Genomic DNA, 27,725 nt, shown 5'->3' on the forward strand with positions numbered 1-27,725 from the left:
TATTGATTTGATACCTTTCATCTTTTTGAATATAGGAACTTATAGCTGTAATTTCCTTCAAGTCCTGTTTAGCTACATTCTGTAACAGCGGTATGTTGTATCTTCATTTTTGATCCATATCAATGTAGTTCCTTATTTCCTTGATGAATTTTTCTCTGACCCATTGGTATATCTTCTTCCATTCTTTTACTTTCAGCCTATTTGTATCTTTGAATCTAAAGAGTGCTGTAAGGGCTCAATCAGTTATTTAAGTATCTGCCTTTGGCTCAGGTCATGATCCCAGGGTCCGGGGATTGAGTCCCTCATCTTGCTCAGCAGGGAGCTGCTTCACCCTCTGCCTGCCCCTCTACCATTTGTACTCTCTCTCTCTCTCTGACAAATAGATAAATAAATCTAAAAAAAAAAAAAAAAAAAAAGGTGTACTATAGGCATCAAAAAGTTGGATCTGATTTTTCTAAATCCAGTCTCTGAGTCTTTGCCTTTTGATTGGATTGTTTAATCCAGTCACTTAAAAAAAATTTTTTTTTTAATTTACTTATCTGACAGACTGAGATTACAAGTAGGCGGAGAGGCAATCAGAGAAAGAGAGGAAACAGGCTCCCTGCTGAGCAGAGAGCACGATGTGGGGCTAGATCCCAGGACCCTGGGATCATGACCTGAGCTGAAGACAGAGGCTTTAACCCACTGAGCCACCCAGGTGCCCCAATCCAGTCACTTTTAATATTGCCATTGATATAGTTGAATTTATGCCTGTCATTTTATTTTTGGCTTTCTATAGGTCTCTTTTCTTCTTTGTTCTTCTATTCCTTCTTTATTGCTTTCTTTTACATTAAGTGCATATTTTCTAGTATAATATTTTAATTCTTTTGATAATTTTCTCACTAATATTTGAGTTATTTCTTAGCGATTGCTCTGGGATTTATCATATGCATCTTAACTTATTAAATCTATTTCATATTTACACTAACAATTCAAGTGAGATATAGAAATGTTACTCTTTAACTCTAATCCTTCTTCCAACCCTTTTGTGCTATTATTATTTTACATATCACATTTATATATATTACAAACTCAAAAATACACTGTTATAATTATTATTTTATTTACTTATTATTTTATATTTTTTTAAAGAAGGTGAAAGTGGACATCCACATGCAAAACAATGAATCTAGACACAGGTCTTTCATGAAAATTAACTCAAAATTAGTTCATAGACAAAACTATAAAACTCAAGAAGACAACATAGGAAAAAACCTAGATGACTTTGAGTTTGGTCAAAAAACACCAAAACCACAATCCGTGAAAGAAATAATTGATAAGGTAGACCTTATTAAAATTTAAAATTTCTGTTCTGTCTTAAGAGAATGTGTTCAATGTTAAGAGAATGAGATGAGTCACAAGTTGGGAGAAAATATTTGCAAAGATCACATCTGATAAAGGATTATTATCCAAAATATACAAATAACTCTTAAAATTCAACAATAAGAAAACAATACAATTAAAAAGTAAACTAAAGGGGCACCTGGGTGGCTCAGTGGGTTAAAGCCTCTGCCTTTGGCTCAGGTCATGATCCTGGGGTCCTGGGATCAAGCCCCGCCTCGGGCTCTCTGCTCAGCAGGGACCCTGCTTCCCCCACTCTCTCTGCCTGCCTCTCTGCCTACTTGTGATCTCTCTGTGTCAAATAAATAAATAAAAATCTAAAAAAAAAAAAGTGAACTAAAGACTTGAGCAGATGCCTCAGCAAAGAAGATATACAGAGGACAAATAAGAATATTAAAAGATGCTCCATATTTTATGTCATCAGGGGTATGCACACAAAAACAAAACAAAACAAACAATGAGATACCACAACACAACTATTAGAATGGCCAAAATCTAGAACACCTACAACATCAAATGCTGGTGAGGATATGGAGCGACGGGAACACTCATCCATTGCTGTTGAGAATGTAAAATGGTACAGCCACTTTGGAAGACAATTTTGTAGTTTCTTACATAACTAAACACATATTTACCACATGATTCAGCAATTGTACTCCCTAGTATTTATCCAAAGGAGCTGGAAATTTATATTCACACAAAGATATGCACGAATATATTTATTGCAGCTTTATGTTTAATTTCCAAAACTTGGAGCAACAAATACGTCTTTTGGTCAGTGAGTGGATAAATAAAATGTGGCCTGAAAATGGAATATTATTAAGTGTTAAAAACAAATGTGCTACCAAGCCAAGAAAAGTCATGGACAAATCTTAGATGCATATTATTAAGTGAAAGAAGCCAATCTGAAAAATCTACATACTTACCATACAACTACAACTATATGACATTTTGGAAAATGCAGAACTACAGAGACAGTAAAAAGACCAGTGGTTCCTGGGATTGGAGGGAGTGGAGAGATGAATAGGAAGAGCATAGAGGATTTTTAGGGCAGTGAAAATTCTCCATATGATATAAGAATGATGGATATATTTCTTTAATATTTTATTTATTTCAGGGAGATGGGCAAAGGGAGAGGGAGAAGCAGACTAGCCCCTGAGCAGGGAGCCTGATGTGGAGCTCAGTTCCAGGACCCTGAGCCAAAGGCAGATGCTTAGCTGACTAAACCACTCAAGTGCCCCTAACAATGTTAGGGGCATTTACATTTACATCCATTCCTTTATACATATGTCCAAACCCATAAAATGTAAACAGCAAGAATGAACACTAAGTAAACACACAGCACTAAGTAAACACACAGTAAACTATGATCTTTGGGGTGATAATGCTTTGTCAGTGAGGGTTTATCCTTGGCAAAAATGTACCACTCTGGTTAGTGATATTGATAATGGGGGAGGCTATGCATGTACTTGGGGGAGTATGTGGAAAATCCCCACACCTCCTTTCCAATTTTGTTGTAAACATAAAGCTGCTCTAAAATATAACGTCTTAAAAAAAGGTGAAAGGAGAAAGAACAGGCATATATTTATACAGTTTGCTATGTCAGCTTTCTTATTTACCACTTTTGAGTCCCTTCTTTTTTTCCTGTGGATTTGAATTACCATCTGGTACCACTTCCTTATTCCAATATAGTTTTGCACCCACCCACTTTCTTTGTTCTGTTATTGTCAAATATATTACATTATGGATTACATTATTACATTATTATATATAATATTATAATATACATTATTATATATAATATAATATAATAATTATATTATTATATAATATTATATATTATATTATAATATATAAATTATATTATATTATATATAATTATATAATTATATATGATTATATATTATATTATATATTATATATATTATATTATAATATATATATTATATTATATAATATATAATCATATATAATTATTATATTATATTATATACAATATATTATAATAATTACACTATTATTATATATTATTATATATTATATTATAATATATATTAATTAGATATGCTATATAATTAATATATAATTATATATAATTAATATATAGCATATCTAATTAATATATAATAATGTAATAATATATTATATAATATATATTTAATAGATAATTATATTAATAATATTATATTATATATAATATTAATATATAAATAATATATACATAATAATATTGTGTAATATAATGTAAATATATTATATATATTATATATAATATATATTATTATATATTATGTAACAGTATGGATCCAGGGGTACCTGGGTGGCTCAGGGGGTTAAGTGTCTGCCTTCAGCTCAGGTCATGATCCCAGCGTCCTGGGATGGATCCCTGCATCTGGGCCTCCCTGATCCTCTCTGCCCCTCCCCACCACTCATGCATTTGCTCTCTCTCTCTCTCTCTCTCTCCCTTCTCTACTAAGTAAATAAATAAAATCTTAAAAAAAAACTATTATATATGTTATGGGTCCAGAAACCAATTACTTTAAAAATCATCTAAGAGAAGAAAGAAGAGGAAATATGCATTTAGAGTACACTTTATAATCACATTCTTACCTTTACTGTTAGGCAGGTCTTCTAACAACAAATTTTCTCATTTATCTGTGAATATCTTTATTTTGCTTTCTATTTTGAAAAATAGTTTTGGTGGATATAACATTCTTAGTTAATCTTTTTTCTTTCAGCACTTTGAATATGTCATCCCACTTCCTTCTGGCCTCTGTTGTTTCTGCTGAGAAGCTATCTGTTTATTTTACTGGGGTTCCCTTTTAGATGATGAGTGTTTTTGCTACTTACAAAATTTCCTTTTTGTTTTCTTGCCATTCTTTCTGTCTTTCAGCATTTTTACTATGATATTTCTGAATGTGTATCTCTCTGTGTTTATTGTACTAGACGTTCTTTGAGGTTCTTGATGACTCATGTTTCCATCGATTTGGGGAAGTCTTCAATCATTATTTCCTTGAATATTTTTTAAAAGATTTTATTTCCTTATTTCAGAGAGAGAGAGAGAGCTCACACACAAGCACAATGGCAAGCGGGGAAGGGGCAAAGGGAGAAGCAGACACTCTGATGAGCAGGGAGCCGGATGTTGGGGCTGGATCTCAGAACCCTGAGATCATGACTTGAACTGAAGGCAGATGCTTAACTGGCTGAGCCACCCAGGCACCCAGTCTTTGAGTATTTTCTCTGCTCCTTCCTCTCTGCTCCTGCTACTCCTATTAGACGTATGTTGGTGTGCTTAAACCTGTGTTGCCCCACATTTCTTGGAAGCTCTGTTCATTTTGCTTCATTTTCTTTGTTCTGTTTTTTCGACTGTATGATCTCTATTGACCTATCTTCAATTTTGCTAATTCTAATGAATTTTTCATTCCAATTATATTTTTTCAACTCCAGAATTTTGATTTGGTTCTTTTTTACTTCTCTTTTTGATATTCTCTTTGATGAAACATTGCCATTCTACCTCCCTATACTTTTTAAGGCAACACTCTCATAGGCCGTTTCTGTGCTTGTTTTTCCCCACATATGGGACATACATTATTTTCTTTTTCTTTGTTTCTTTCTATATATCTTTCTCTTTTCTTCTTCTTCTTCTTCTTCTTCTTCTTCTTCTTCTTCTTTTCTTCTTCTTCTTCCTCTTCTTCACATCTTTTTTTGTTGTTGTTCAAAACTGGAATTTTAGGTAGTAAATTATAGCAACTTAGGATACTGTCATCCCTCATCCTGGGAGCTTGTTTTTGTTGTTTGCTTTTCTGTGTAGTAACTTGGCTGGACTATATTAATCAACTCTATTTTCCTACAGTGTGAACCCTGTGATGTTGCCTCTCAGCAGTCATATCTTTGAGCATGTGCACAATTCCTGACATGATAGTGGGTTTAGTAGGGCAGTCTTTAACTGTCTTCTCTTGATCTATCTACTGCACCATCTGCCTCTGTTGGTATCACATGTAGCTGTTAGGCTCCATTAATTGCTGGCTGACTGGTTTATTGTTTTCAGCAATGTCCTGGAGCATAAATTGCTCCACAGTATGACTCAACTACATCCAAGATCCTTTGCAGAGGTAGTTTTTGAGACCAGTTTTTGAAGTTTTTTTTCCTGAAACCTACGAGTTCATAACTATTGTTTTCTCTTATAAACTAGCTGGCTAAGATTTAGCTTCTTGCTCTCGTGGAGCTATGGGCATCTTTCAGCTATTTTCCAAGTATTGTTTAATGAAAATATATTGTTAATATAATAAGAAATTGAGATAAAGATACAATATCTTAATAGTTTTAGCACAAGCATGTTTTCACTGACATGCCCTCTGGCTGACTATAGTCATATTATAGGAACAGCAATACTGTAGAAAAGTTTTTATATTATGTTAGTAAGTATGAATATTTTATAATTATGGGCACTGGTATATTTGTATAAATAAGTTGACAGACACTCAAATTGGTCTACTTTGGGCAGTTAGGAAATAAAATTGTATTTTGCACACTTTCCACATTTGTCTTTTCAGTCTCCTGCCTGTGATGATGATGGTGATGACAATAATGACAAGAATGATAGGCAACTCTGTGTACTTACAGTGTGTCAGACCCTTTCCCCTTATTATTTGATATAATCCTTATATTCTTTTGAGATAGATACTGATATTATCTTTATTTCATATGTGAAAAAACTAGGGCATAGATAGAATAAGTAACTTGCCTGTTTCAATTAGGAATGGGAATAGACACCAGTAGCAGAAACAGAAAACCTGGTTATTATGGGTTGAAACATTTGGTACTTTTTTTTTTTTTTTTTTTGCATGTTAACAGAAATCAAGAGGACTGGTACTCTTTGCATTTTTGTTTTCTTCCATCCTTAGGGTGCATCATATGGCCTTAGAATTGCAAAATCTTTCTAGACCTCTAGACATTGTTTCTTGGAGGATAGAAGAGTAGAAGTTAGGCTGAAGGGGATATAAGCCAAATTTATCCCTTTAAAAAATCTTTTTCCAGAGTATCTTCTTTGTAAATTCCATTTCCTTCTCATTGGCTAGAATTGGGTCCATGATCACTCTCACCTTACAGGAGTTTGAAATAAATATATTAGCTCTGAGCTTCTATGGTTGAAAAAGACAAGGGGGGAAGATAATGGCTTTTGGGCCATTAATTCATTATATTATACAGCCCTACATCATATAGCTAGTAAAGGGTGCTGGTAAATTCTCTTAACCTCTTTAATCATCTGTCTGCAGGTATTCAGGGATGCTATTTGGAGTATACAAATGATTATTATAACATTTTGCCATTGGTATGACTTTAAGATTTGTAGTCATAGAGCCAGCAGAGGATTGAGAAGAATTTATGATCCAAGAGATGACATCAGGAGGGCTGGGGAACTGTTGTCTGAGAAAGATCTAAAAAGAATGCAGACTCAATCATGCAATGAAGGGATTAGTTTAGTTCAACCATGGTTAACAAGGGAGGATGAAGGGAGGTCTGTAGAATTCCATCTACCAAAACCAAGCCATAACCATGAAAAAAAATTAAGCTGGGGAAAAAAAAAGATAACCCAAACCCAGGGAAAAAGTATAGAATTCTCTCTTGTCACATTTCTCTTTGCAAGTATGTAACTCAGGACTGTGTCCTCGTCTGGGATCTCTGGTTCATCAGCAAACCTCTTAGGGTCCAGGATCAGTGCAATTACCTCAACTTATTTGGGATGTTACAACTCCACTTTTGTCTAACTAAGTGTCCTTTCAGCCATATAGAGTTTTACAATTAAATTTGGATGTAATAAAATTAACCAACCCACAAGTAATACTGTTGTGTAAAGTCTAGGAATAAATAACCAGTGGGTAATCTCCTATTTTTGCTATTTAAAGTTTAATACTTAAAACAGATACCCCATGTGCTTTCAACTTTATCCACAGTATTGATTTCAGACTTATAATATTAAAGTGATAGGGATGAATTGGACTAATTTTATGAAGACTTCTTAAATTTTTAAGATAACTTTGAGCTTCACTATTTATGTGTGCATGTTCAATTTATTGGCTTACAGAATTGTTTTGCTTATAGGAATTTGTCGCTCTCGCCAGCAAGAACGACACGGAGACACGCGTGGAGGCAAGCTTCTTTAATGGCTTCTTTTTATCTTCTTCCCCCTCTGGCGCAGCACAGCACGCAGCTCCCGCCGCCCCACTCGGGTGTCGCCGCCGCCTCCAGGGCCGCGCGCCACCCCTCGGCGCCCGCCGCCACCACCACCACCGTGGCTGCCACCGCCGCCAGGTCCGGGCTGCGGCCCCCTCCGCCTGGCGTGGCGCGGCGTGGCCTGGCTCCCGGCGGGCCCCCCCCCCCCACAAGTACATTCAAGCATATATACACCGGCAGCTTAGCCTGCCTAGCCAATCACCGCACTGTGCTCATGCACCTCCCGCGTGAGTGGACCTAAATGAACAGCCAATCATATTCAGTCCCTTACAGCTCTTATAGTAGGCCTCCTGTACTGGCTCCCGACATCTCCCCCTTTTTTATTTATTTATAATGGCTGAGATCGTGCCTGTCTTAGGTTGTCAATCCTCAGCACACATACTTACCCGTCATCGGGTACTCTCCCTGGTCGAAGAGCTCCTGTCTTAGGTTGCTATGGTGTGGGATCAGTCTTACCCGTCTTTGACTACCGATCTAGCATACTTAGCCATATCTGGGGGGAGGTACCAGCTTCAAGAGCCATCATGGCTTGAACCATGAGGTGTTGTTGTCGTTGATTGCGACGGACACGGCCACACATCCAATGTACCATTAGTACGTTAGCTGTGATTAAGAGAACAGCCATGGCACCAAGTCCGGCCCACTGTTTGAGGAACGAAACAGATTGCTGTAACATTTTTGTCCCCTCACTAACAGGTGCAATAGTTACTTTGGTAGAATTTATGGATATAATTTGAGCTCTGATGGTTCCAGGTACCATTAAGCATTCTTCCCAATTGTCGAGACAGATTGGCTGCTACTGACAAGTTATTGTAAGCTACGGGAGTAACACAAAGTCCCGCCATATTATGTATACATCCTGTTGAGATTATAGATTCTAAGACATCTATTTGTTCCTGTACTAGATCAACTCTGATTTACAATAAGGATCCCAGCATGCAAATGTCCGTTAATTTGTTCTTGCGTAGCCAATGCTTCAGCGACCATTCCTGTGACGTTGTTGAGCGCAGCTGCTGTCTGTACTGACGTTGTCAACGCTACTGCAGCAGCAGTAGCAGCAGCGGCGGATGCTGCGATAGCTGCAATAATAGCTGCTGTTATTCCAAAGTCTCGTTTATGTCGAAGCAGCACTGGCAGGTTGTCGGGGTTCACCTGTACTGGCATCGGGATATACGTCGGGATCTTGGTGATGATTGCAGAATCTCCAACTGTGGTGTTCCAGCATTCAGAAAGTAGACATTTCTGTGACTCACAAGAAAGACTAAAAGCATAGTTAGTGGCGGAGGCATTGAATACTATAAAGAAAAAAGGGGGCTTGAGGCAAACAGGTGTGGGCGGATAGGATATTGTTTTGGCTGTGGTGCAGTTGCAGGTAACGTTCGTCTCAAACGTGGCGCTAGGGTGTGCCTTGTATGTACAGTTGTGCCATATAGACCCATTAAGGAAGTGCAGGCTTTCCAGACCGGTACATGCTTGTGCAGTGTTACAGAGTAGCCACTTATCTAAGAGGTGGACAGAAGCTCCTTGGGCAGGGTTTTGGTATGTATAATTTAAACCGGGAAAGGTAGAATTAGAAAAGGTTGCAAGTTTTGGACTAAATGAAAATCTCTTTTTTTTTTTTTCTTTAATTTTGTGCGGTACATGTCGCACAATAACAGGTTTTTGAGCAGCATGACTTATAAGGAGGAGGCCCTTCGTAAGGTGGCGCTGTTGGGGCTGGGCGCGTGGGCATAGGATCTAAGTTATCTACCACTTCCGTCTTTGTTTGTAACTGTACCATAGCTCCTTCTTCCGCTTTTAATTTCAGCTGCGCCATAACTTCCCCCTGCATTTTGAGCTGCGCCATAGCCTTCTTTAGCTCTTCCTCCTTTTTTGCAAGCTCTCTTTTCATTTCTTCCACTCTCTGATCATCGGAGGGACCCCCTCCCGTCACTTTTCTCTTATCACCCGGACGGGCGTTTTCCTCATCCGAGCTTTCTTCTAAGCTTTCACTTTCAGAACTGGAATCTCTCGAGGATCCTTTACAAGATTCCTCTTTCACTTGTTCTAAGATCTCTCCTCCCTGTAGAACCGCCTTGCGCATGGGTTCGCAGGACGATTGTAAGCAGACCTTCACTAAGGACCAAACAGCGAGAGTTCCCGGTGTAGTGCGCGGGTCGCGCCTGAGGTCCTCCCCTAGATATTCCCATTGGGGAATATTAAGCAATCCCTCCTCTAAGAACCACGGAGCAGTTTGACCCACTTCTTTTAGAAATAAGCGAGCCTTCTTATTTTTCAAAGGGGTCCCATTTGCTTTAAGAATGTCAGTTAGCGGCCCCAACATTTTATATGCAGCCATCTCGTTTCCCATCCGGGAAAGCTTTACTCTCATCCTTATCCTAGGAACTTTCCCTGTCGCTCACTAGACAGAAATAGGTGCACTCCTTACCTGATCGTTGCCTAACTCCGCGCGTCTCTTCTGCACGAGTTCCCGGGTTTCGGCACCACTTGTCGCTCTCACCAGCAAGAACGACACGGAGACACGTGTGGAGGCAAGCTTCTTTAATGGCTTCTTTTTATCTTCTTCCCCCTCTGGCGCAGCACAGCACGCAGCTCCCGCCGCCCCGCTCGCCCGCCGCCTCCAGGGCCGTGCGCTGCCCCTCGGCGCCCGCCGCCACCACCACCGTGGCTGCCACCGCCGCCATGGTCCGGGCTGCGGCACCCTCCGGCTGGCGCGGCGCGGCTCGGCCTGGCTCCCGGCGGCCCCCCCCGCCCCACAAGTACATTCAAGCATATATACACCGGCAGCTTAGCCCGCCTAGCCAATCACCGCACTGTGCTCATGCACCTCCCGCGTGAGTGGACCTAAATGAACAGCCAATCATATTCAGTCCCTTACAGCTCTTATAGTAGGCCTCCTGTACTGGCTCCTGACAGGGATTGTTGAGTTTACCCTGCCAAACGTTTGAAGTCCTAAAAGAGAATAGCAAATACATGAAACTTGCAGGTGTAGTTAAGGAATGTAGTTAAGGAAGTGACTAAATAACTTGGGGGATTAACTACATTTGTAAATGGGAAAGACATCATAAAAAAATTTAGCCTCTTTAGCTTGAGTTAATCAAATGTTAATAAAATAATAACAGTGATTCATATTTTATTAGAATTATAAATAGAACTGGGCGCCTGGGTGGCTCAGTGGGTTAAGCCGCTGCCTTCGGCTCAGGTCATGATCTCAGGGTCCTGGGATCGAGGCCCGCATCGGGCTCTCTGCTCAGCAGGGAGCCTGCTTCCTCCTCTCTCTCTGCCTGCTTGTGATTTCTCTCTGTCAAATAAATAAATAAAATCTTTAAAAAAAAAAAAAAAGAATTATAAATAGAATAACATGACTTGTAAATTGCACTTAAAATGTAAGAAAATCAGCCACTTTGGAAAACAGTGTGGAGATTCCTTAAGAAATTAAAAATATAGCTACCCTATGACCCTGCCATTGCACTACTGAGTATTTACCCCAAAGATATAGATGTAGTGAAAAGAAGGGCCATTTGTACCCCAATGTTCATAGCAGCAATGCCACGGTCACCAAACTGTGGAAAGAACCAAGATGCGCTTCAACAGACGAATGGATAAAGATGTGTTGCATATGTACAATGGAGTATTATGCCTCCATCAGAAAGGATGAATACCCAACTTTTGTATCAACATGGATGGGACTGGAGGAGATTATGCTGAGTGAAAGAAGTCAAGCAGAGAGAGTCAATTATCATATGGTTTTATTTACTTGTGGAGCATAAGGAATAACACAGAAGACACTGGGAGATGGAGAGGAGAAGTGAATAGGGGGAAATAGGAGGAGGAGATAAACCATGAGAGTCTGTGGACTCTGAGAAACAGACTGGGGGTTTTGGAGGGGAGGGGTTGGGGGGTTGGGTGGGCCTGGTGTTGGGTATTATGGAGGGTACGTATTACATGGAGCACTGGGTGTGGTGCATAAACAATGAATTTTGGAACACTGAAAAAAATTAAAAATAAAAGTTTTTTTAAAATGTAAGGAAATCAGGTTTTAAAGTTTGTAATGTTAATCAGTAAATATTAGTTTAAAACCAAAGTCACTATAAGTAGTTCTTTCTCTGCACAGAGGCCCCTCTTGGACCTTAAAAGGCTGCACATTGACACATTTTCATTCTGGATGAATAGAGGCTTTATGTAGCAATTCACTGTTTACACAGCCCATAGCACTTGTCTAGACAAGGACAATAAGCCGGTTAATGCCAAATATGAAGGGAGCAGCGGGTTCCAAGAACTCGCAGTGCACTCTGGTTATTGGGAGAGTTCTTTCTCTGAGATGCTTGCCATTCTATCCCTTGCATAGCATTCTACTTCAAATGATATTTTTCTAACTATGAAGAGAAATCTAGCCTTGGATTAAGGCAAACAAAGGGTGTCCCATTAAGCAGGTTTTGTTCCTCTGACAATGGAGCCAACCTCGTACTGCTCATGGGATTGCTAACCACATGGATTTGGGCCTGTGTTCTCATGGTGAGAGGCTCCAAGGCCCTCCAGAAAAGGGAGTTTTATATTTTTTGTAAAATAAATGATTTTAAATTGTATCAGCATCCTTCCTTGTCTAATAAAACTTCAGTTTATTTATCTTACTTATATCAAAACTGTTGGATTGGGAATTCATCTGCTGAAGTATCATTTGATTAACTGTCCTCTATAAAGTATTTCTGTTTCTGTGGGTCTAAATTGGTCATCAGTAGAGTAATGTTCTGTTCTGTCGGAGGAATGGAGGGCTTACTTGTTTGTTCTTATGGACATCCCCTTATACAGGGCTGCTGGAGATGGCATTCACCAATGGAATTTCATGAGTTTGAGGCTTATTGGTAAACGTGTCTGTTGGAGTAGACATCAGTGGCCCTGTCTTAGATAACGAGGTGTCTAGTCCTCTGTGACAATGTGCTTCACAAGTAGTCAAGAACCCTCTGACGGACTCCACGCTAAAAAGTCTCTGTTACTTCCTTTGTCAGCTGGCTTTATTTTAATAATTTTACCCGATGCTTTCAAGAATGACCTCATTTCCAAAGCCCTTTTGTGTGAGGGACAGAATTCACAACAAAATGGCTTCCCTGATAGCCAGGCAGACACACAGGAAATGTTTTACTCAATCCTTTGGCTTCTAGATGTGATTTCTAACCATGGAGTCCTCAGAGCTGAAGGGATTTGGGATTGGTTTGTAGCCACATCCCTGGGTTTAGGCCTCAGTCCCATGGCCCATGCCTTCTTGTGTGCAGTCAGAATATTGCTTCCATGCAGCCAGAATATTGCTTCTCCTGGGCCCTGTGCCTGTGCCCTCTCTCAGCTCTGCTAACCTCTCTGACTCCTGAGTCTGGCATTTATTTAATCAGGGCTATCTGTTTTCTCTAGCTGGGGCACTAGATCCAAGTGTGGCAGAAAGTGTGGCCAAGACCCTGCCACCTTCTGGCTTTTGCATGGTTCTGAACAGAGCTGCTTGTATTTTAATACACTACAAACCACCTGCAGGATTTTATGAAAATGCAGATGCTGATTCCATAGGTCTGGGAGTGGGTGGAGCTGAAAGTCTCCATTTTTATCAAGTCCCCAGGGGATTCGAACACTGCAGATCTTGGGCCACGGTTTGAATAACAAGGATTTAAAAGCTATTTTAGCTGTAGGCACATTTGGAAGATACTGCAGTTTGGGTTCCCAGAAACCACAATAAGGCAAAGATCACAATAAAATGAGTTAAATGAATTTTTTGGTTCCCCAGTGCATAGACAAGTTGTGTTTATACTTTACTGTGGTCTATTCAGTTTGCAACCACGTTATGTCTAAAAAACAATGTAGATATCTGAATTAAAAAATACTTTATTGTTAAAAAGGGCTAACCATCATCCGAGTTTTCAGCCAGATGTACTCTTGTGGTGGAGAGTCTTGCCTCAACGGCTGGTGACTGATCAGTGTGGTGGTTACTGAAGGTTGGAGCAGCTGTGGCAATTTCTTCAAATAACAGTAATGAAGTTTGCTGCATTGATGGACCTTTTCTTTCACTTGACACATAAGAGGTCATCGCAGGATTACTAACTGGCCTAATTTCAATATTTTTGTGTCTCAGGGAATAGGGAGGCCTCAGGTGAGGGAAAGAGACCAGGGAACACACATAACTTCATCTCTTTATCACAAAATCTCACCATCATATATAGGCACGAGTGGTGCCCCAAAGTAGTTACAGTAGTAATATCAAAGATCACTGGTGACAGATCACTATTACAAATACAGTAATAAAAGAGTTTGAAATATTACGAGAATCACCAAAATGTGACCCAGAGACACAAAGTAAGCAAATGCTGTTGGAAAAAATGGCGCTGATAGATTGCCATAGACCTTCAATTTGGAAAAAAATGTACCAGTCAAGTGTAATAAAGTGAAATGCAATAAAATGAAGTATTCCTGTAGTTAATGAATTGATTAATTAATTTTTGTCTTCTATCTCTTTTCTTTTCTTCCTTCCTTTGCCTCCTCTTATTAGTAAGAAACCTGTGCCTAAGATTAGTGTAATTTCTGTCTATTCTCCAAACTCAAGTTACACTTTAAAACATCCCCTTCTCAGAGTCCACAATCTCACAAACTGAGGGTTTTGGAGGGGAGGGGGTTGGGGGTTGGGTGAGCCTGGTGGTGGGTGTTAAGGAGGGCAGGGATTTCAGGGAACACTGGGTGTGATGCATAAACAATGAATTTTGGAACACTGAAAACAAATTAAATTAAACAAAAAACAAAACCCCTTTCTACTCCTACACCAACATCCAGGAAAAGAGATGCCTGGTGATGGTGGTGGTGGTCTGAAAACTCATCTTTTCATGCCAATGGAAACTTTTAAAATGTGAAACCTTGTTTCTAGTGCGTCAAATAAGACTCTGAAGATAATTTCTTCATATCATTTGTCTTTACTCCCTTAGGAAAATTAAGGGTTTTTAAATATACTCTTCAGGAAAAAAAGTAATTTTCCTACTAAATTCTGGGGACATTACTGCTTTTGGATATCAAAATTCCCATCAGTAGTTGTCATTTGTAATAAATCTTATGTTTGAAAAGCTGCCTATTATGTGGGGATGGGGAACAAGTGTTTTTTTTGTAATTTATAAAAACAACAAAATCCAAATAATATTAAGTTTCTAGACCTTAGCTTTAAAATTAAAAACACTGCGGTAATTATTTGTGTGGTGTGTGCTCTGTACATTAGAGTGGCTTTTTTATTCTATCCTACTTTTTTTTTTTTTTTTAACTCTTGTAGCAGCAGCTGGTCTCGCACATTTACCAAAGGTACTGAGTTTCCTCTGCATGTTGTCATGTCAGATGTGGTCAGTGATATCCTGTTTCTGAAGGAACAAGTACAACTTCCTTCATGCTGCAGAAGCAGAAGCTGCCTCTGAGAATTAATGAATTCCACCCAGAAAAATCTTCTAAAAATTATCATTATAACTTAACTTTCAAGAGAGGAAGCCCTAATGGTAGCTAAACATTATTATTACTCTGTGTTAACTTCCAGTTTCTCAGCCTTCGCTCGGAGAGCCGGAAGGAGATCAGGAAGGTGTGGATAATGTTACTGGGCTGGTGCTTCAGTTTACCATTCAGGGGCTGTCCAGCTGAGGCGAGCACATTGAATTTCCTAGGCTGACTCGTATTCATGACAGGGATGGGCAGGATGCTTGCTTGGGATTGGGTGGTCGCTAGGAGCAGTGGGGGGGCCCTGGACCCTCAGAGGAGCACTTATTCACTGGAGTGAAAGAGTAAGTCAAAATTGCACACTAGGGCGCCTGGGTGGCTCAGTGGGTTAAGCCGCTGCCTTCGGCTCAGGTCATGATCTCAGGGTCCTGGGATCGAGGCCCGCATCGGGCTCTCTGCTCAGCAGGGAGCCTGCTTCCCTCTCTCTCTCTCTGCCTGCCTCTCCATCTACTTGTGATTTCTCTCTGTCAAATAAATAAATAAAATCTTTAAAAAAAAAAATTGCACACTAGACTTTGTTACAAACTATCAGATTTCTCTCTTAAAAAAAGAACCGATGTATTGTGCTGCCAGTTTCTAGTTCTGCCAACAGCATTTCTATCCTTTCCCTGGCTTAACTGATGTCATGGACCCTAAACATCATTTAAATATTAGTACAACAATAACATTGCTAAGCATTTACTATATGTCATGCATAATTATTTAATTCTTTCAATGACTCCATCTCCATGTTAAGAATAAGGTAACAGACTCCAAGAAGTTAAGTAACTTTCCCCAAGTCCAGGAGAACAAGGGATGGGGGTGGACAGGGTCTGCCTTGAGTTCTGGTAGTAAGAGGTGCACTGTCTGCAGATAATTTAAATATAATAAAACTAGCTAAGAGGAACCTGGGTGGCTTTGTCGGTTGGGCATCTGACTCTTTGATTTTAGCTCAGATCATGATCTCAGGGTGGTGAGAGTGAGCCCTGTGTTGGGCTCCCCACTCAGTGCGGAGTCTGCTTAAGATCCTCTCTCTCCGTCACCCTTTGTCCCTCCTCCTGCTTGGGTGCTCTCTCTCTCTCTAAATAAAATAAATAAAATCTAGTGGCACCTGGGTGGCTCAGTCATTAAGCATCTGCCTTTGGCTCAGGTCATGATCTCAGGGTCCTGGGATCGGGTCCCGCATCGGGCTCTCTGCTTGGCAGGAAGCTTGCTTCTCCCTCTCCCACTTCCCCTGCTTGTGTTCCCTCTCTCGCTGTGTCTCTCTCTGTCAAATTAATTAATTAATTAATGAAAATAAAATAAAATCTTAAAAAACAGCAAAAAAAACTAGCTAAAAGTCATACCATGTTTGCTTTTTTAAAGCATTTAAAAAATTTGTGGCAAAAATATAAATGACATAAATTTACTATCTTAGCCATTTCTAAATGTACAGCTCAGTGGCATGAAGTATATTCACATTGTTGTGTAACCATCACCACCATCCATCCCCAGAACTCTTTTCATCTTGCAAAATTGAAAATTTGAACCCATTAAACAATAACCCCTCACTCTCACCTACCCCCAGTCCCTGGCAAAGACCATGCTACTTTCTGTCTCAATGGATTTGACTACTCTAACTCCCTCAGAGAAGTGGGTTTGTCCTTTTGTGACTGGCTTATTTCAATTAACATACTTTAAGGTTTACCCATGTTGTAGCACATGTTAGAATTTTCCTCCTTTTTAAAAAGGCTGAATTATATCTCATTTTATGGATACACCATTTTGTTTATCAGTGGACACTGGGGTTGCCTCAACTTTTTGGCAATTAAGAATACGCTTCTATGAACATGTTTCATGAGTGTGTGTGTACTGTGTGCTTGTGTGTGTGTGTTTAAATCATTATGTTCCCAGGCACCTGGATGGCTCAGTGGGTTAAAGCCTCTGCCTTCCGCTCAGGTCATGATCCCAGGGTCCTGGGATCGAGCCCCACATCAAGCTCTCTGCTCGGTGAAAGCCAGCTTCCCCCCACCTCTCTGCCTACTTGTAATCTCTGTCTGTCAAATAAATAAATAAAATCTCTAAAAAAAAATTTTTTTTAAATGAATCATTATGTTCCAACAATGCTGAACAATGGCAGTAATAAAATACTCCTTTCTGAAAAAAAAAACATTTTTGGGGTCCAAGTTTTAAGTAGCTATTGTGGGTATTACTGGATTTTAATAACAAAGAATATGCCTCAAAATTAAGCATTTTACAAATTACTTTTCCTTTAATAAACATTGGATTCTACCTGGAAGTTAATTGTTTAGAGAATAAGTTTTTGATGGTTTGAAATTGCTTGACCTTTGCTTTGACTGCAGTTCATATCTCAAACCCCTGTTCTATTACATACACCTGTGTTTAAATACTAAATTTAAAATGAGCAATGGTAGTACAGGATTATAAAGACAAAGAACAGAACTTGAGTTACTGATGCTGTCATTGTGAATAATTTGGAGTTTTTGTTTTTCTTTAAGATTTTAATTAATAAAACAGATGCCAACTGTGCAGTATCATCCTTTTGTTTAGTAAGTACAAATTTTAGTTCATTCATTAAATATTTGGATGAATTTGAATACCTTTAGCTTTGAAATTGACTTTGTAAAATTGTTGTTTTAAAACGTAAGAATTAATTGAGAAAATAACAATCACCTGTCCATTATTACATGAATATTACTGAAAATAACTGTTGCATAGAGGAGAAAATGTTAAAAATAATGATGTATTCTGGTTGTCAAACACTCTGGATACATCAAAATCACAAGCTTGTAAATAGCAGGGCATGTGTTCAAATCCAAATTGGTCTAACTCTGTGCTGTTTACCCCTCATCTATGCTATTTAATTACTATCAAGTTTGCCCATGTTCTAAAGATAGTTTGCTATCTACCTGTACAGTATAATGGCTCAAACACCTACTATTGAATGAGTACTTTGTGGTGAACATGGCATTTTCCATCTCAAGAAACTTCTACTCTTAGTGAGGAAGAAAAACTATACAATAGATTGTTTTTAGAAAATTAACTGGCATCTTATTTTTTGTATTGCTCTTGTTTTGCAGCTTTAGGGAATGTGGAATAATGAGAATCAAGATCTTTTTCCACTTTTACCCAGATGGAGAGCCTTATGTTGTACTTATAAAGTCTAAGCACCTGGTTTGACTCAGGGCAAGGAATAAAGACTTAGGTGGGAAAGATAGTAATGCCTGTCTGTATATGTGTGCAAGGTGGGGAGCAAAGAGCAGCGGTTTCCCGAGATGTAAATAAAAGTAGGGAATTTGAGGGGTTGCTGTATATAATGGAATGGGCATATAAAGTGGGAGTCAATTCAGACTGGTAATCCATGCTGAGGCTCATAGTGGCTCTGCAGGCTATGTGTCTTGCAGCTGGTGGAGGGCGTGGCTGTAGGGGGGCTGGTCCCTGAGTTTACCAATCAGTACCCAACAGGTCAGCATGCCACCGCCAAATCATGTAGCTACAGAACCAGTTTTCTGATATTGCATGAATTTCAGAATTCTTGGATGATCTCGTGGGAGTGTGGGGGAAGGAGGAAGCTCACAGACTGAATTCCTATGATTCAAGGGAATGAGAATAAGAAGCACATTTGGTTTTAATTTTAGAAATAATGGAATGTGACATTTTTTCCACCTGAGTAGTGAAGAGTAAAATTCCTGCTTGCTACGCAAATAAACAAGCAAGTGCAACACGGGGATGAGCAATGTCGGGCAAAGCATAGAATCCACAGAGGTCACTTGGGGGTGGGGCGGAAGGCCTCCTAGGAAGAGATGTCCAAGCCAGGAACGAGGAGCATTAGCCAGGAGAAAGGGTATTGGGATGTAGCTGGGAAGGAGAGTGCTACAGGCAGAGGGGATAAAAGCAAAAGGGCAGATGGGAGAAAGAGCAGGAATATTTGGAAACATAGATGGTTGGACAGTTGGCACCAGGTGACACAAGATATATGGACAGTCAGGAAAACACCACACTGAGAAACTAGGGATGTATCCTGTGGGCACTGGGACAAACAGTTGATGTGCTTTTTGCAGAGGAATGAGGGATGACACTTAGGCTTTGGACAGATCACCCTGGCCGCAAGGGGAAAAGAGATTAAAGTGGGGATAATACCTGCCAAAGAGAGGCAACTTGGGAGACTCGATCCGGTGTTCTGTGAAGCCTCATCAGAACTTTATGAAAAACCCTTGAGGCACCTTGACTTTGCATCTTTCACAAGTCCCTGAGGTAAATTCATTCTCCATGGGCACCTCAGGTTTTGTATTGGTTTCCTAGGGCTGCCATAACAGAGGATCACAAAGTGGATAGTTTAGGATAATAGAAATTTATTATCCCACAGTTCTGGAGGCTCAAAGTCTAAGATTAAGATGTTGGCAGGGCCAGTCTCTAGGACTTTAGGGGAGAATCACTTCCACATCTAGCTTCTGACTTTGCTGGCAATTCTTGGCATTCCTTGGCTTGTAGATGCATCGCTCTAACTTCTGCCTTCCTCATCACATGGTTTTCTCATTGCATGTCTCTGTCTTCACATCATCTTCCCTCTGTGTGCATGTCTGTGTCTCTTCTTTTATTTTTTTCTTTTAAAGTTTTGTGTATTTATTTTAGAGAGGGAGAGCATGACTGGATGGGGAGCAAAAGGAGAGGCAGAGAGAATGTCAAGCAGACTCCGTGCTAAGCGCAGAGCCTGATGCGGGGCTGGAGCTCATGATCCAGAAATTAACACCAGAGCAAAAACCAAGAGTTGGAAGTCTCACAGACTGAGCCACTACCAGGTGCCCCCTCTGCTCTTTTCTTATAAGGACAACAGTTGGATTGGATTTAGAGTCAACCCTACTCCAGTATGACCTCATCTTCACTAATTACATCTGTTAAGATGCTTTTTCCAGATATAGCCACATTCTGAGATTCTGGGAAAGACATGAATTTTGGGGTGACACTATTCTACCCAGTACCAGTTTCATGCGAGCACATAAAAGCTGATCACTCCTGGCTTTGAACCAAGAGGCATTGGAATGCTGCCTTTGCAAAGTTAAACCCAATGTAAGGATGGACTGGTGTATTCAAAAAGGATGGTTCCTTTTTTGTTTTTAAAGACCTTATTTCTTTATTTGACAGAGAGAGAGAGAACACAAAGTCAGAGGGAGAGGGAGAAGCTCTCCTCTGAGCAGAGAACCCCATGTGGGACTTGATCCCAGGACCCTGGGATCATGATCTGAGTCAAAGGCAGACGCTAAACAAACTGAGACACCCAGGCACCCCAAGAAGTATGTTTCCTTAGATTGTTTATGCATAGATTATTGCATAGGCTCACTTAGCTTCTTGTATATATAAAGGTAGTTATTGAGATTCCAGAGTAGAAAGATTATAGAGGTATCTGCTCACTGAAGTACGTGCTATATCCTTCATTGAAACAACGTATATTTTCTTTTTTTAAAATTTAAATTCAATTAGCTCACACACAGTACATCATTAGTTTCAGATGCAGTGTTCAACAATTGACCAGTTGTGCACCACACCTGAGACAACACGTTTTCAACTCAACTTACGTCTCCAAGAAAATAGAAGCCAAATACATTTTTGTTTAAGGCACAATGCTATTTAAACATCCAGGTCAATTTTAATTAAACACTAAAGGGAAAGTTTGAGTAATCAACTGTTTCAGGGTAAATACACTTAATTTTGAATGCAAAAATCTGTGTATAATTTAAAATCTTATCAAAAAGTTCAGAGATAAAGCTTATATTTTGTCACCAAACGGTAGTTTCAGCTATTTGCCAAAATGATAAAACTGGGACATCCAGAAATTGAATTAAGTTCTTACTATATCACATGCATTTTTAGTATAACATAGGGACATACTATAGGATTTACAGCACAATCTCTCTTTCTGTAGGAGGAAAACATTTCTAATATATTGTTAGATGAGTAGTTTAACATCTCCCTTGCTTTTAGTCTGTACTAGAGTACTTAAGCTTTATTGTTTTTTCCATGAATCAGACCATGTAGTCTACAACCATCATGATTATTTTGAAGATTACACATAGCAAAAAAATTTAAGGATCCTAGACCTGTTTTTCTGGTCTGTGGAGAAAGCTCGTTTTGGGTCCTGAATCCATAATGAAATATATATTACTTATCTCTTCTAATGAGAAGTCATATTTTGTTAGACTACTATCAAAGGTTTTTCTTCATAAAATTTTGAACTGGAAGGTCAGAGCCATGGCCCTATATTCTTCTCTTCAGAGCCATCAACCACGTGCAAATCCACCGAGTCTAGCCTTGTTTCCCCAAATACTTCTCATACTGTGGTACAGGAGACCTTGCTGGTTGCCTCATGAAAAGCTACTAACACTAGGTTTGTTTACTTCTTTTTATCTGACCTGTTAGTAACTAAGTGTGGTGGTGATCTCATCAGGAAGGTTTGTCCTTTTGGTCCATGCTGTGTATTCCATAACGTTCACTGCCTCCTTTAAGTGCTATTTATACAGTTTTTCAATTCATTCAATAAGCACTATTATGAGGACATCATTAGATGTTAAAGATGAAAAATGAGTTCAGTTGGTATGTTTTCAGGGTACCAAGTGAAGCAGGCATGCCAATCAGCATACCTGTTCTGCACCATGACACAAAATGAAGCAATTAGAAAGCTCTATCTCTAAATCACCAAAAGGAAAACGGATACATTATTATGTGGTGTGCATGTTTACTGAAGTTCTTACGAATGTAGCACCTAGTGTTTGAAACACAGGACGATATCATATCTCAAGCCTTACAAAGATACGATGACCAAATGAAGTCACCTCTATGTCCAGGCCTTACTAAGATATACAATTTGATAAGATATATCTAAATAAAGTCACACTTTTGACAATAAATTATTTTGTTTTGAGTCCTCTCTCATGAAATTATTGCTCTTCAGTACCATATTTGATTTTTTTTGCTCTCTCTTTCTGTATACATATGCATACACAGATGTGCATACACAGATGTGCACACACATACACACACACACACGTTACTACTATACTTTTTTTTGTTTAATCACTTGAGAATAAGTTGTGGGTATAAGTGACCTTTCACTTCTATATCCTGATCATATCTCCTAAATCCCTAAATACATCCTAGGGACAAGAACACTATCTTACATAACCATAATTCACTAATCAAATTCAGGAACTCTAACAGTGATATATTATTATTATCCAAAATACATCCCATTTCAAATTTTGCCAATTTTCCAATAATTAAATGTCCTCTATGACATTTATTTCTTCTATCCAGGAGTCAATCCAGGATTACACATTTCTTTGGTTGTCTTATCTCTCGTCTCCTTTTTTCTAGAATGGTTTCTCAGCTTCTTAGTGCCCTTTATGAAATTCACATTCTTGGGGCACCTGGGTGGCTCAGTCAGTTAAGTCACTGCCTTTGGCTCAGGTCATGATCCCAGGGTCCTGGGATTGAGCCCTGCATCGGGCTCCTTGCAGAGCAGGGAGCCTGCTTCTCCTCTGCTTGCCATTCCTCCTGCTTGTACTTGCTTTTGCTTTCTCCCTCTCTCTCTGTCAAATAAATAAATTAAAATCTTAAAAAAAAAAAAAAAGAAATTCACATTCTTGGGTATAGGCTAGTTGTTTATGAAAAGTCCTTCATTTCGGTTTCTCCCATTATTTCCCCAGGTTATTTTTCACAGTTCCCCTGGGTACTGCCTCATGTGTGATCTGGAGCTGGTCCTTCCAGTTCTGTCTGGCTTACTTATCTCCCTCCACATGGCTCCCACTTCTGCTCCTGCACACTTCCAGAGAAGGCCCAGTGTTCTCTATTGACAGCCACCACTCAGATCCTCTCAGGCCTCTGAGAAAGTACCCTGCAGCCCTATGGCCTCTCACTCCAAACCCTGAATGGTTGTTCCTTAATTCCTTACAGCACACCTGAGCCCAGGCTATAGCATTTCCACAGAACTAAATTCAATGTTTGAGGCTAACACAAACACAACACAGAGAATGATGTCACACTGCTACTAAAGTTTGCTACGCTTAGAGCCCACAGGCTAAAACATGACCTCAGAATCTTTAAATAAAGTGTTTCCCACCTCCATATGGAAGGGTCAGCTCACTCTATCACAAATGGGCCCATGATGTCCATGGTAGGAAATTCAGAACCTGCAGAGTACCCAGGCCCGAAGAGACTAAACCATTGTCCTCAATGGCCTCGTTTCCCGATTTAGGATTGACTTCCCAGGTTGAGAGATACTGAGGACCTCCATTCCCTACCTGGGAACCTTACTTTTGAATATGAATCAGGCTCCATGGCTCAGCGGGTCCAGTCTTCCCAGACCACATTTACTAAAGTTAGACTGTCTAGTTTTATATTACACCACAGGTGGGCCACCAAGAATGCAGCCTGGAAGCATTACCACAAGCCAAATACAATTCCCTTATAGCCTTTCCTCCAGCATGCAGTGAAGAGAAGAATGGTTCTTCACACCCCTACTAGAGCCAGGTTTTCATTCCTGATCTTTTGTAAACAAATGCTTGGGCAAGAATCAATCATCACAACTCCCAAGACCAACCAGCAATTTTCAGACATAAGAAATTCTAATTCTAGATTGAGAAAAAAATTATAACTCTGCAGGAGCATAATTGAGTTTAAGATACACCCAATTTACATTACTAAATAGACTGCTCAAATCATTTGCATTTGGGTTACTTCATTGCATTTTGGCCTTCTTTAAGAAAAACAGTGAGTACTTTCTTGCCCTTATACTGACACAATTAAAAGGCTCATTGAATGGATGTTTACAAAACCTAATTTAGCAGTTTGGCCCCAAAGGTAAATTCCAGTGTCTATCCCAGAAGTGAAACTGGTTGTAACTTCAAGACTGGGAGGCTTTCTACCCTCAATTATTTTTACTATTTTAAGGCAGATTTTCAGCGTCTTCAAATGTCTTACCTTTCCAACTTTTTGGCCTGAAGTCCTCCTCAATGTCCTGTGCTCCTGACAAAAAAAGCACTTTGCTGATCTCTGATTCTACCCCTTACTTTCTCACTTCCCCACTCTTGCTTTTGTGGGCCTCTCATCTTGAGTACTCTCCCCATCATTCTGAACTTTCAGACTTCTACTTAGTTGTCAGGGACCGACCCTAATGCCACCTCCCACTCTCTCCAACTTGGTGTGATAGATCTTTCCTCTTAAATCTCATAGCAGGATATTTGTAACTTTTTCTTTTGGCCATTATGTTCTACCTTATGTTGCAGTTACTAGGTTCATGTCTTATCTGTCCCACTAGGCTTCCTTCCAGTGCTATACTCCTCTTCATATCTCTCCCATCATCTGGTATGGTGCCTTGTAAATAGCAGGCATTCAAAAGATTTGCAGAGTTGTACTGAACTAAAACCTAGTGAATACAGTATTTCAGATGATTGCTCTGACTTAAATTACATCACTTGAACTAGTAGAAAATACTAGTTCAAGAGTGAGAGATGAAGTGTTTCAATTTGTTGTTAATTTGCCAATCACGGCTTTGGCTAATCATGAACAAAGACAGGCATTGTAAATAGAGCACTTTTTAAGTGAAAACTTACAGACTTTTAATGACACAGTGTAGAGCAACTGGATATAATGGTTCCTGGGTTGTAGAGTTGGAGGTTTATGAGAAAAGTACAATCCCAGCTACATGAGAAATAAGAAATTGCTACTGCTCTCTCTACTATTTGGTTGGCTATACTGAATGGAAAGTTAAAAGTAGAAAAAAAAAAAAAGAATGTAATCGGCTAAAAGATCTATACTGACACATTCCTGGTATGTTTCATTCATTCTACTACTGTTATCAAATATAGTCACTGAAGGCCTATTAGAACAGGCTGCTGGTCAGATAATTCTACCACAATATAGTAAGACGGAAAAAATATCATATAACAATGTACACAGGTTCCCCTTGGGGGAGACTCGCCTTTCTTATGGATAAAGCCTTGAGAAACCTGTAAAGAGTGACTACTTCCCTGAGGGGTAATGGTTCAGATGCTTTGAAGTCTTCTGAGGAGGAAGGGAGACAAAAAGACAAATTTATTTGCATTGGGGGTGGGGCACAGGGAGAAGGGATAGAGAGGAAAAAGAGGATAATAGATCCAAGCAAATGCCATGTTGGTTGGAATACCATGAACTGAACAAGGTGACTCTTCTCAGTGATCTCATGCACAGTCGGGAAATTTTATAAAATCACAAAAACGTTGAGGTGATTGGATTTCTTCTGAAAACCAATAAAATGGCCAAGTTCTGCATCATGGTTTTTGTGGTCAATAAAATTGAGGTGGTAAGCTCTGGTGCAGGGGCCCGAGTCAGAGAAGAGCTGGAGGCCTTAAGTTGGTGAGAGTCCCCAGAAATTCTGGGGACTTCCCCACCCGTTAGAAATTAGAGGCTTTGAAAAAATTTCCCCTGGAGTCCAGAAATAGAGAGGCTCTTAGATAAAATCAGCATTACAGAAGTTTGGTGGTCACAGGTTTATAATCTAATATTCCAGAAATGATAACCCATGACTTATTTACATAAACATTACTGTTGTTTATTTTTTTTTAAAGGCAAATAATGCTTGAGGCAGTATAATGTAGCATTAATGAGGATAGATTCTGGAACCACATGCCTGGATCTGATCCTTGGCTAGACTTTTTTTTTTTAACATATAATGTATTATTTGCCTCAGGGGTACGATCTGTGAAACATCATTCTTACACAATTCATGGCACTCATCATAGCACATACCCTCCCCAATGTCCATAAGCCAACCACCCTATTCCTCTGCCCACCCCTTACCCCTCCAACAACCCTCAGTTTGTTTCCTGAGATTAAGAGTCTCTCCCCAGTGCCATCTTGTTTCATTTTTTCCCTCCCTTTCCCCACAACTCCCCGCCCTGCCTCTCAAATTCCTCATATCAGAGAGATCACATGATAATTATCTTTCTCTGTTTGGCTTATTTCGCTTAACATAATACCCTCCAGTTCCATCCACTTTGTTGCAAATGGCAAGATTTCATTTCTTTTGATGGCTGCATAGTATTCCATTGTATATATGTACCAAGTTCTCTTTATCCACTCATCTGTTGATGGACATCTAGACTCTTTCCATAGTTAGGCTATTGTGCACATTGCTGCTATAAACATTTGGGTGCACGTGTCCTTTCAGATCACTACATTTGTATCTTTAGGGTAAATACCCAGTAGTGCAATTGCTGTGTCCTAGGTAGCTCTATTTTCAACTTTTTGAGGAACCTCCACACTGTTTTCCAGGGTGGCTGCACCAGCAACAGTGTAGGAGGGTTCCCCTTTCTCCGCATCCTCGCCAACATCTGTTGTTTCCTGACTGGTTAATTTTAGCCATTTTGACTGGTGTGAGGTGGTATCTCACTGTGGTTTTGATTTGTATTTCCCTGATGCCTTGGTTCAACTTTTTACTGGCTTTGTAATGTTGAGTAAGTTATTTGGCCCTTTGTGCCTCAGTCTCTTCATTTGAAAAATGGAGAAAATGGAAGTAGCTACCTGTGAGAAAAGGGTCTAACAAGCCTATCATTCCTCTGTGAGATTTAACCATTAGTTAACTCTTCAGCTCTGTTCTCTTGGTAACCTGGAAAAAGTAGAAATACCAACTATATTACTGGTTGTTTATGGTAAAAATGAGCCCTGAGTGGTACATCACATCTGGACTGGGAGGAATTAGAAAAGAATGATAAACACCTGATAGGGATGCCAGGCTTTGGGCTTCTCTGAGTATGATGGCCCTTAAAACTAGGCTTATACCTTACAGGATCCTTCTACCTATAACATCAACATCCTACCAGAAATATTTAAATTGGCCTAGCAATTGCAGTGTTTGGTATTTACCCAGATGAACTGAAAACTTACATCCACACGGAAGTCTATGCATGAGTGTTTACAGCAGCTTCATTCAAAATTGCCACGGGGCATCTGGGTAGCTCAGTTGGTTAAGAGTCTACCTTCGGCTTAGGTCATGATCTCAGGGTCCTGAGATCAAGCCCCACATCCAGCTCTCTGCTCAGTGGGGAGTCTGCTTCTCCTTCTTCTGTGTCTCCTCCCGCCTGCTCATGCTCTATCTCCCTCTCAAATAAAGAAATAAAATCTTTTAAAAAAATTTCCAAAACTTGGAAACAACCAAGATGTCCTTCAATTGGTGAATGGGTAAACAACTCTGGCACATCCATACTATGGAGTATTATTCATAAATAAAAAGGAATGAGCTAATAAACTGGGAAAGGACATGGAGGGATGTTAAGGGCATATTGCTAGGTGAAAGAAGCCAGACTGAAAGGCTGCATATTGTATGATTGCAACTCAACGACATTCTAGAAAAGGCAAAATATTGAAGACAGTACAAAGATTGGTGGTTGTTAGGGGTCTGGAGGAAAGAGGGTGAATGAATAGGTGGCATTCATGGAGTTTTTAATGACCGTGAAACTATTCTGCATGATACAGCGATGGTGGGTACATTATGTGACATTACGCCTTTGTCAAAATCCACAGAACGTGCGAAACCAATAGTGAACCCTCGTATTAGTTACGGACTAAAGTTAATAGTAACATATCAACAGTGGTTCATCAAG

At 39.6% G+C, this 27,725-nt stretch overlaps 1 long non-coding RNA gene across 1 annotated transcript; it reads left to right on the top strand.

The window, feature by feature from the left end:
* The first annotated feature begins 10,324 nt into the window (after positions 1-10,324).
* Positions 10,325-27,557, top strand: LOC116575315. Its single transcript, XR_004279706.1, has 3 exons — positions 10,325-10,535; positions 19,781-19,788; positions 27,547-27,557. It is a non-coding gene; the product is annotated as an uncharacterized LOC116575315 (long non-coding RNA).
* Positions 27,558-27,725: the final 168 nt, after the last annotated feature.

This window comes from Mustela erminea, chromosome 16, assembly GCF_009829155.1.
Source record: "Mustela erminea isolate mMusErm1 chromosome 16, mMusErm1.Pri, whole genome shotgun sequence".
In the NCBI taxonomy this organism is placed as follows: domain Eukaryota; kingdom Metazoa; phylum Chordata; class Mammalia; order Carnivora; family Mustelidae; genus Mustela; species Mustela erminea.